The 12,449-nt window shown below is 33.2% G+C and overlaps 1 protein-coding gene across 1 annotated transcript in view; it reads left to right on the top strand.

The window, feature by feature from the left end:
- Positions 1-12,449, top strand: part of LOC138329825 (tropomyosin-like) — a 1,360,115-nt gene that overhangs the window by 870,363 nt on the left and 477,303 nt on the right. The gene's annotated exons all lie outside the window — the stretch shown is intronic.

Here is a 12,449-nt window from a genome sequence, read left to right as displayed (position 1 = left end):
TCCATACGTAGAGTATCATCGGCCAAGAGTGTATGGTTCTACTTTTGCATTGTTATATACTACACAATACTGTCATATATTTAAATAATCTTTGGTAGTAGTAGTAGTATTCCCCTGGATTTATTCTTCATTCACTGTTAGTGTCATCTCGTTAACGTCGTACATTGTGTAACTCGCTGTTAGTGTTTTCTTTATTTGGATTAAATGCTCCATTCGAAGGAAATACGCGATTTATGTCATACTAGTAGGATATTAAAAAAAAACTAAGAACTATTCTCAGAATACTGGTAGATACTGGTAATACAGTGTACAAATATTACATCAATGACATCTAACTGAATCCTCCCAAAGGTTGGTTTATAAGGTAGACGATTACGTAGAATCCCCCAAACATTCATTTGAACTATGTTTTAATTTATAATTTTGATTTATGTGAGTATCGAATCCTACTTTAGAACACCACATTGTACTATGCAATACTAAAGAAAATTTCGAACATTTTGAAAGTGAAAACCTCAATACTATTTAAGAACAATATCTATATAGATAGGATACTAACAAGGTCAGACATGTTTCTAATCAGACAATCAATTGACTTGTGAAACGTTTTCTAAGATTTTTTTCATTGCTGTTTTCTTAACGAACTCAAGCTGATTAAAATACAGTTAATAAAAGAAACATTAAAAAGACGAATAACGGATGCCAGAGTATTGGAGTATATTCCTATTCATTATGGCTTTAAAGTGTGCATACTTTATATAATAGAGAAGTTTTAAATAAATAAATTGATAAAACAGTATCTTGACATGATTATGCTGAGTTCGATGAACATAATCGTATTTCCGTAATGTTACGTGATATAAAAACAATGTACGTATAGTCACTAATGGATGCTTACAGTATTAAAATACCATTAAAGGTATATCAAAATACAATTAAAAGATAAAAACTGCTCAATAGTACCATTAAATTTTGTACTAATTTATTTAATTGGAAACCAGTCGAATACTTAAAATCATGTTAAAATACTACTTTCATTGCTATTAAATTAAAGTTTAATGGCTGAAATCATGTCAAAATGACATTAACGAAATCAAAATATCTAACAGCATTGAAAATGTCATTAAAATTTGTAGATTTCTTTTTTAATGGCAAATTTAATGGATATTAAATTTATTTAATAACAATCAAATATATTGATTACTTGCTTGTTTATGTTCATGGCCATTACTAACAATCAGTAATTGCCATTAAAAATCGACAGAAACTTAAACCATTAAAAATATTGTATTTAATGGTTATATAATTATATCAAATATTTCAAATGAAAGAGAACCTTTTAATTGCCATTAAAATATATGGCTAGATGTAAAAATTGTCTTCCAATTGCAAATTCACTCATATACATGATATGTGAAAAAAAATTAATGGTAATTAAAATTCATCCTCATCGTCTGCTTAATTTTCTCAGTATACATGTTTTGACTATTAAATATTCCAAACTTGATACTATAAGTCAGCTGTTCCATTTGCGAATCACAATATTTCTCTCAGATATTATTTTGAAGAATAAAGCTAGTTGAAAACTGAACATACTTAGTGTTGTTTTTACCAAGAGTTATCTCGGATGTTTTACAATGTAAACATATCTGGCCTTAGTATGCAGGTTTTTTCATGCTGTCGAGAAACCACAAACATTGATCTTCAACGGCAGTTACCAAAGGGTGTGATAATTCTTTTGTTAGAAGAAATGAACTTCTATCCCTTTTCTTTTCAAACAATTCATCACAAGCAGCTTGATTGTTTTGATGAACAAACCACAGAGCTGTGGCTTTGTCAAATTTAACATCATTTATCCAAGTTATAAATGCTAAAGTGTCTGTTTGAGATTCACCAACAGTCTTGTGCTCTATAAAATATTGAATTCTCCCAAACTGTACAAATTTGCCAGACACAACTTTTTGATGCTGAAATCCTCTGTCCATTTCACAATATACATAAGATGATGAAGTACGCGCAGATTTTAACTCCCTGCTCTCACAAGTATATACTTGAATACGGTTAGTATCTGCATCTGTTTCCTTATGATAGAAATATTTGTGTGTTGTACATGACTCACAAAGTAGTTTCTTACATCCTTTATGTAAAGATTTAAGATGTCTCCTTCCTAAATGACAGGTTTTCTTCTTTTGATAAAGAGAATCAAGTGTTTCTTTGTTTTCGTTTTCCATACTACTTTCCAAATGAGGAACTAAGGAATCCATAGATTTTGGAGCACGCCCAGATGACAGCATGTAATGACACCAGTCGTGAAGTAGAAAGATTTCAATAGCAGTAGCCTCTGGGTATCTCATGTTTGTCACACGTTTACAAATCCATGAATTAAACCTCTCAAACACGAACATCCACGTTCCGTAAACGGGGCCATATCTTCTTATTCCATCCGGAATGTGGTGCAGGATATGTGTTGTGATATTTTGCAAGTATGTCGGAAAGTTCATTTCAAGAAGAGCTAAAGCTTTATTTAGCTCGACTTCCAAAAGGTCAACCTCCTCTACAGATATCTTTTCACTGCATAAATCTGTGATACAGTCAAAAAGCAAATATAATGTGTCCCTACATCTTTTTTCGAGGGTATCTTTTAAACAAAACTTCAGAATACCATGGGTCGCCAGCTGTTTCCAGTCATGGGATTTTAAACAGCCAGGATTACTGATGAATGAAGAAGGCTTAAGTCCAAATCCTACTGGTACACGTATATTTTCAGCTCGTTGATCAGCAATCTTTAATTCAGATTTAGTTAATAAAAATGGAAGATTATCAGGAATCTTTTGCTCTTAGATTTTTTAGGATGGGAACCACTTTGTCCGCATGCAAGTGTTCTCTTGCCCTTTGACCTGATACCCGTTACCACAGATTCATCATGATAATAAGATCCAGGTAAAGGAGCAGTGTTATATGAAGAGATTGATCTGTGCAAAATATGCAGTCGATTATTTTCCTTTTCAGCAGCCACAATTTTTGATAAATCTACTTTGTGTCCCGTAACCAGTTTCATAACATTTTGCACAACATCCTTAACAGTATGACATGCGTCAGGCTTGCTTTCAGTGATTCTGTTATGTCCTGGCAAACAAGATAATGCATAATCCTTCTTACATCCTGTCGCAGAAGCCACACATGCAGCTTGCGTTTTATTTTTTGCTTTTTCATATGCCTTTCGATACGAAGATTCTGTTTCAATGGAACGTTGCTTTGGTTTGTCAGACTTGTCTTCCTGTTTTTCTACGAAGTTGACAATATCCTTACGTAACAAGTCGGACTTGTGCAAATATGATCTGTTAGAAAGGTAAACAACTTTATCAAGATGTGGACATCTTTTTCCACGAACAAAACACCAATGGCATCCAACCAAGCTCCCACTTCCATGTTGATGAAACACTTTACTAAGACCTGGGTAATCCAAAATGTATAGCAACAATTTGATTTTTATGTCCACAGGAGCATTGTTGTAGGCACAATATGTTTTACATCCTGTTAAAAACAACAGTTCATCAACAAGTATTTATAAGAAAGGGTCAAAATTGGTAGTCTCTCCTTTTCCGTTTCCTGGTATAATTCCAACCAGGTTAATATTTCCAAACGAGTTCCTTACATGCCTGGGAAGATTAAGTAAAGTAAGCATAATGGGAGTCATTGAATATTGTATTCCAATATTATGATATGGGTTAACACCGTCTAGTTCAAGTGCATATGACAAACCAGCTTTGTTGCCTTCAAAATAACCTTCCTTGGAATAGACTTCACCCCAGGTGGAAGAATGGTGAACATCCCACATACATGTATCTGTTTCTTCTTGTTGATTGCTACCAGGATGTAACAATACTAACTGTGACAAATTCACATCTCCAAAAGTCCTTGCTATCCTCGGACCAATGGGCACATATATGAATTTACGTTTAGGGATCAATCTGTTAGATGTAGTCTTGACAAATCGATCTTCGTTGCATACAGGGCATTTTTGAAGACTGGCATATGAATATTTTGGACTATCTCTAAATACTACACAATCTTTTGGGCACACGCTGAATACTTTCTTCTTCACAATGAATGGATCGACCAGTTTCCTTGCCTGATGGTATGAAGATGGTAAAATGTCTTCTGTATCATTGAGAATGATTTTCTGGACATGTAAATTATGAGTAAACATACTTTTACTCGCAGAAGGATGAGAAACAAACATGTTAAATTGTAAAGTCAACCATTGCAATAAAGTCAAGTTTGCATTGGGAATTTGTTTTGTGACTGCAATATCACTATCATAAAGTTGTGTATCATAATTACAGCACCACTCATTTGATTTCATATTGTCATCATTTGTGACCGTTTCATCTTCACTTTCATCACTGGTCTCTGATGATGATGATGATGATGATGGTGGTGGTGGTGGGTTTGCTGTTTCAAGTGTTGGTGAGTATCTTTCATGATTGCTTTCACATGGTTTAGTCTCTGGTTCAAACCTGAACAAAAAAAAATAAAGAAAAAAATTAGTTTTCCTTTCCAGATTATATTTCCATCAAATTTAAACTAGGGTCCTATACACACATGCACCATGCTTGTCTTATTCATCTAGTTATGATATTATTTATTATTGCACACTAAATGACTTAGAAATTGTTTACCAGCTGGTTACGCATATAGATCTATTATTAGAAAAAATGATACCTTAGTTTTGACTGACATCTATCAGAATCTTACAAGAAGTCATAATCAGGACAAGCCTTTATTTTCATTAACTATTCCGATTCAGTATTTCTGTCAACAATCAATCAAGCTACAAGTTTACGAGAAACTGTTATGATTAAGATGCAATATCATATAGGCCTATATATAGTGAATTAATCTACTTTAGCTGCAATCTGCTGAGATATTGGAACAGGTGTGGAACCAGCTCGGAAAACTTAAACAGTCTTGGAAATGCAAGACAATTTCCCTTCACACTTAAAGTACAGATATTCAAAGTCTTTGGTCGAGACTCCCTCATTACGGACACTGTTTGATCTCGGAAAAGCGAGACAGTCTCGACTTTCCGGGGCGGTTTCAGCCTGTTGAAAGCGGACTATGTACTTCCCACCAACGATGAACTGTTTATACATTATTCGAAACATTTTTTATATATCCGTATAGTGATTTTAAGCGTTTTAATCCCTTACCGAACATCGGCGTCCTCAGAGTCAGACTGATCAGTCGTTTGGGTATCTTGAACAAATTCGCTGCATTCGTCATCTTCTTCGCAGTCAGATAAATGTAGCCGTGGTCTTTTAACATACAATCCGTATTGTTTAATGTGTTTTCACACTGTTCGAAAACAAATCGGTCCATGACTATACTTACAAACTGCACAACCACATACTTTGACCCGTGCGCTCATCACACATGTTTATTTTACCGATTTCCGTTTTATATCGGAAGTAGGCACGGAGCAAATAATTGGAAATAATCTGATTGGTTAAAAAAATTGATCATTCCCGCCAAACTATTTAAGATGGAGGAGGTCGAAAAATTGCTGAGTAGAGAAGGCAGATGTGCAATCAAAGGTTAGTCTTGTAATATTTGTAAATACGATTTATACTGATATTTCTATACTAATAATGTATATTGGCAACATGTTTTCACGAATCGAATCATACAGTATCTTGTTGGTTTTTTTTCTGGTAGCCCCCGCAAGATTATTGCTACATGTATCCATAACGGTCACGCTACCCAAATTGGAACATTTTTAAGATATTTGACACAGAACTTTTATTTTGCAATGCAAATTAACAGTAACTATTCTGAACAAAAATTAAGGTGCTAACTAGTAACTGTGACACTTTTTACATGACCTTTTCATCTCTGTTGCCTAATATCTCTATAAAAGAAGATATGAAATTCAAATAATGAAAGTGTAAAAAAAAATCCTGGAAATGACGTCGTGTTTTTAAACAAAAAAAATGGGGTTTTGTAGACAGATATGTGACTAAAATCAATGAAAAAATTTCAAACTTTCCATTAATCAATTCAAATATCTTTATTATGTCTGGATATTATGTAAAAAAACTATTTTGGAGGTGTTCCATTTTGGGTACTCTGACCTGCTGAAACACTGGGCTGGACCTGGCCTGCTTCAAAGCTCTATATATGTATAAATATATATGCATTGCACACATGTAAACAAAACATGAAATGAAAACTGAAGGCATCTATTTATAAAATATTAGGAAAAAAGTCCTGACTCAAACACTATATAGAATTTTTTTACAATTATCTTCAAAAAGTGTTCCAATGTGGGTATCGTCTCGTTAACTTATTAAATACGAATGATCAGCACATATTTGATTTTCTGATTGTATATGAAATGTGTTTGAAGGTCCAATTGTAAATTTGGATGTAATATAGCATTTTAAAATATGGCTATGCTACAATTAATGATATACATTAGATAATATAATTATATGAGTTGATTTATACAGAGATTCTTAATAATGATAATATTTAAAGGTGCATACCTAAACCGAAATGGATAATAACTTTCAAAATTTAAATGCAAAATGAGCTTGGTAATTGTAAAGAGTCACAAAAGTTATTAGCTCACTGTTAATACAACGCTTAGATTATCACTTCGTAAACAATTAAAACATATATTTATAAATTAAATATTAATTCCTATAATGCAGCTGGTCGTCTTTTAGTTGACTACCACTACGCCAGAAGGCAAAACAGCAAATTGAACCTACATTATTTACTTATAAGTAGTTTTCACAGAGAATCCTATATTAATTTCTCTGGTGCTATTACTTTATCTTTTGATATCGATATATATAAGTTCTGTCGTTGTAATCAGTATTTATAAGCTTCCAATTTTTGTTCCGGAAAGGAAGTGGGCCTTTAAAGCTTCAAATTGTTAATGAATTTTATTTAATTTTGTCATTCTTTCTCTTTTAGACAATGGCATCACCAAGAAGAACTTGCTAAGGTTTTCAGACAATGATGTGAAAGACCTGTTTACAAATTTTATGGACAGGTTCCATGTTCGCCAGTTTTGTTCAGCCCATACGACTAGTAGCACTACTGTTTCTAAACCACAAGGATGCGACAATACTAGTATCAATGATCCTATGGAATTCCTTGATAGTGATCAGGATATGAACTTGTCAGTTTGCTCAACAGAATCAAGTAATTCAAATCTAGCCCTCGGACTGACTTCAGCTGACAAATCACATGCGCCAAAATGAAGTTTTTCTGTGGATGAACTCATGACTAAGAAGGGACAAAGAAAAGCCCCTTCAGGTGCACAGAGATATTTTGCTAGCTTGATTAGGGATGCTGCTTATGCTGCTAACATTTGGAAAGCAGCACCTCCGTTAAGTAGTATTTCCTCAACTAGACGGAATTTATTCTTTGAAACTGTATTTGAAGTTGCACCCCAGTTAAGAGTGAAAAAAAGAGAAGTATGGCAACGCTTGGGTGCAACACTCCAACACAGGAGGAAGTATTTGAAAGATAAAGCTAGTGGGCTTAGATTAAGTACAAAGAAAAGCACACCAGACTCTGACTCCTTGCAATTGGCTATGGGTAGCCATGTATATCTTCTAGACAAAGAAGGTAGAGAAGCAGGTCAAGGAATTGTCATTAACACTTCAGGTCATGACCAAATGTTTTTAGAAATAGCTGTTAAAAGCGTATCAACGTTACTACACTCAGACGATGAATTGGAACTACCAGAACCAGTCACAATTCACGGATGTAAGTACACTTCTCTTTCACCAGAACTAATTAAATGCATTATCAAATGGAAAAAGGATAGACTATCTACTAAAAAAACCCACATCAAGGGTTATCCATGGCCAGAAAAGTATTAGTTCTAGTAAGAAACCTGAACAAGATCATTTAGATGTGGGTCAATCTACTGTACATGTGAAACTGAAGGATATAAAGGATAGGGTGTCGAGTAAGAAACCGGATCAAACTGTGGGTCATTCTACCTTGAAAACTAAGGATAGAGTGTCGAGTAAAAAACCTGATCAAAGTACAGGCCAATATATTGCGAAACGGTCAAGAGAGAGAGTGTCTACTTCAACCTTGGTCCCTTCTTCTGTGAAAGAGACAGAGAAGCATGAACTTCAAGATACCACAAAGTGTACGAGTACCAGCTCAAAATCACTTAAGTTTAGATCCTTTGTCCTCATGGAATGGTCAAACAGAAAACTCTACTGGGGAATACTACAAATAGTGGATTTCACAAATGACACTCTTGTGAGAAATGCAGTGAAATGTTGTGGGAAAGTTCAGGATTCGTCAGCCAAAGAAATAGTTGCAGTCTCCAGAAATGTTAAGCTAAGTGCAACAGATTATGAAATCAACCCAAACATGAGTTTTTGTGTTTTGAATATTCCTGCAGAAAATGATTTGCTCGCACTTGTTGATGATGGCACTAAATTGACCATTGCAGTAAAAAATGAACCAGAACTTGTAAATATTCTACAAGAACACCTGGATGCTTACGAGTGAAAATGTCACCGAAGTTGTTAACTTTAGTTATGGAGTGGTTTCCAATCAAAAGAATTTATTTTGTTTGTTCTTTATGGCTAGCTACAATGCAAGCTGGCGTGTTCTTTATGATTAGTTTAAGTATAATTTTATGACGTTTTTGATGAATATTCTAGGAGGAATATACATGTGTCACAAGGAATTGTCATGCTTTGTAGGCAAATTGGAAAAACAAATAATTCAAGACATTGTGTCGAAACATAAATGCTTTATTTAAAGACTTTATACATGTACTGAAAGTATAATAACACAGTTTATTCATGTATAAATAAACGAGCAGCAATTCAATTTACAATTATGTTGTTTTAGAGTAAAAACAGCTTGAGACGTGTTTATGGTAATCTAGATATAGTCTTGGTAAATTCATCTGTCATAGCATGCAAGCAATATGTACATGTGATTTTTTTTAAATGCAATAAATGTGGACATGTACATATGTAAAATTTTCGCTCCTTTGAAATTTTGATAGGTATTAATGATTCTGTTAAATTCCCATTAAATAACATATATAATTTTAAGTGCTATTATTCATGTACACTTTAATGGTATTTTCATGTCAATTAATTTTTGAAAGAGAGTCTGAATTCCTGTTAATGGCATATTAAATGTCATTACAATGACCATGAGCATCAGTTAATGGTTATTTTAATTAGTATGAATTTATTTTAAAAGTCCTTAAAAATAAGATCCTTTTAATTGTCATTAACTATTTATTAAACCAGATATGCAATCAAATTCAATTGACAGCAATTAAATGATGGAATTTAATGGCAATTTCAAGACCATTAATGTGTACATGATTAAGGGGCGAATTTAATGGTTATTTAACAGGAAATTTAATGGGAAATCTTAAAGGTCATTTTAATGGTGAATGCATCCAGTAGTGTATACTCTCTGTCATCTTCATTGTTTGCACTTAGTTTGAAGTCTTATTGTTGCAATATATTTTCACTCAGTACTTGGTGCCGTATGCATGTTTTACTGACAGTGGCGTTTTAGGCGGATTTAGTTTACATATGCTGCACTGCTAGCATAGCACTTCATATTTGTTCTTAATTCAACATCATCATCTGTTTTGCATTCGTCACCTTCATCTCCAGTAATGTGATTGGGAGTTCTAGCTCGGAGGTTCAGCTAGCATTTGTAAAATTTTGACTTAAAGGTACTTATGACTATATTCGCAAGGCCTTGTTTGTGGTTAATTCTAGTGTCACTAGTGTCAAACTGACAGACGTACCACAAGGGGTTATGTCAGACGAGGTAGACATCCTAGCTTTGGAGTCAAAACCATGCTATCTCATATATGAAGACAAATGCTATCCTTGCATTTAGTACTTCTGCCTACAGGTCTGATATATCTGATTAAATATGTTCTGATAATTCACTTGCTGTGATCAGGAATAGAGGTGTGATATCATCCATATGCATTAAATAGTTTCATTTTCAAAAAGATGATCCTGAATTGTTTTGAGGACACACTTACTCTGCTCTGTACAGTTTATCTTTCTTCCGAATGACATTAATGAGTCTCTTCAGTACCTTCTGTAAGGTTTTGGCACATCTTGCATTTGTAGACAGTGTAAAGTATAATAATAGGTTATTGTGATGAAGAAAATATCCTTCGGGAAAGGTTATTTCCAATTCCATGATATAGACGATTTCAAAGATCAATTTGTGATTTTTTTCTCTAATTAAATATGAACTTACATTTTGTGTTAAAAAGTCTCTGCCTAAGCCTCTTTTTAGAGTTAAAGCACTGAGTTCTTGTATGACCGTTCTTTCCAGAATTGCAAATATTGCTATCTTGTAAAATTTGATTCTAGAACTATAATTATATATCATGCATGAAAATCGATGTGAAACATGAATGTTTTTCAAGCTGCTGTACACTGAAATAGTTAAAGGTCTGATACCTGTCTGAATGGATGAAGTATAAGGACGACGTCGCGATCATAAACGACACGCTTTATGGAAATTAACGTTTGCATTTAATTCATGTATTCATATTGGTTTAGAGAATAAAGCTAAGTGTGATATTAACAGAAGTTAATAACATCTGGGACTCAAGTTTTAAAGTAATGTTTCATAAATCATAAGCCGTTTCGGTTAATTTGTGTACCTTTAATTCAATGCTGCCGGTCATTTTGAATTTGAAATTGGCGGCCATTTTAAAAACTAAATAAGAATCGAATTAGTTTGTATCAAAAACTACAAAATATAAATACTTACTGTATTTGCAGGTGTTTTGTTTGCTTAAAGTCAGCTTAGCCAATCATTATTATATCATTATATATAGATATAGGTAGATGTACAATGTAGTTAATTTGGCGGCCATCTTGAAATGCAAAATGGCGGTCTTTCAACATGAAGTTTAGCACTAACAGAATGATCCTAAGTTTCAATAATAATAAGTACGAATAATATGGCTGTAGACGTTTAAAATTGTTAACTTGATTTTTTGCTCGATAATTTACAGAGTTAAATACGGAAACAACTTTAATTTAAACGGCCATCTTGGATTTCAAAATGTCTATCATGGTGAAATTAAAATATGAATCAAAATATTTATGTATCAAACACTACACAAATATAATTACTCTCACTATATCTGCTTAAAGTCAGCTTATCCATTTAAATGTATTATATATAAAGATGTAGCTCGCAAAGTTGGCGGCCATCTTTAAATACAAAATCGCGGTCCCTCTACATAAAAGTTTAAAACAACCATAATGTCATAAGTATCAATAATATGGGTGTAGACGTTCAAAGTTTGGATTAAGCTAGTATAGAACGTGAGTTATGGGTCAAAGAAGGTGGTTTTTCGCGTCCATTTTGTAAACCAATATGGCGGCCGCTAGGGGCCATGATTTTTTGGGGTCCATTTTTTCATGAGACCTTATGTCCCAAAGAAGCCATATGCAAAGTTTCATGCTTTCTTCAAAATTTGAACGATTTTCATGCTTAGCCGCTCCACTATATGGCTGTAGTAAATTAGACCTATATATAATAACCTATTTGTATGATATTAGAATAAAAATAGAGGACTTCTTTTAGAAAAAAAAAACATCAACAATAAATTTATAAATAAGTTTGCAAAACAAATTCAATACACCGTTTTAACCACCTAATTGTTTTTCAAAGTGTATTTGATAATGGTACCGTTTGATTACTAGATATTGTCCATCCTTTTATCTTTACCTGTCAATATAGCGATTTCATAAACCATACAGCCGTTAATATAACGTCCGAGAGACGTTGAAATATTAATTAAAAAAATCATTTTACATACGTTCTGACATAAAATTTCCATTCACTTATTATATAAATATAGCATTTTGATGAGGTCATTACATGGTTATATCGACCAAAGAAAAAGGTATCAAACGAGGACGTACTCCGTAGTCGATATTTTTTCTGTTGTCAATATATATGTTTTGTTATTTTCTATATTTTTTTTCCATTTTTATATGAGTGTGAATTTAAATGTTTGAATTTGAAAAAAAAAACATAATGAAAACGCATTTTGTGCACTTTATGCTTTTATCATATGCACCCGTATATCTTATGTACCCGCATGTAAATACATGTACGTCTATATGTACTGTGATCATTACCAGATTACACCTGTTGTTCCATATAGAATACACAGCCAAATGATGGTTCCTTCTCCGATGAAATAATCCACTGTTATACCAAAAATATATTAACATTAAAATGTATTCTCTTATGCTTAAGACTAAATCATTTGTTTTCAAGCGCCAAGCGTTTGTTTTAAAGCTCCACGAACACGAAACCTGTTGGTAACGTAGACAATAACGTTATCTAAAAATATCTGTGCAATACATTTTTATGCACTTCTT

This window comes from Argopecten irradians, chromosome 8 (genome assembly GCF_041381155.1).
Source record: "Argopecten irradians isolate NY chromosome 8, Ai_NY, whole genome shotgun sequence".
In the NCBI taxonomy this organism is placed as follows: Eukaryota; Metazoa; Mollusca; class Bivalvia; order Pectinida; family Pectinidae; genus Argopecten; species Argopecten irradians.
The sequence above is the reverse complement of the archived record's forward strand: the minus strand, read 5'-3'. Positions and strand labels throughout refer to the sequence as shown.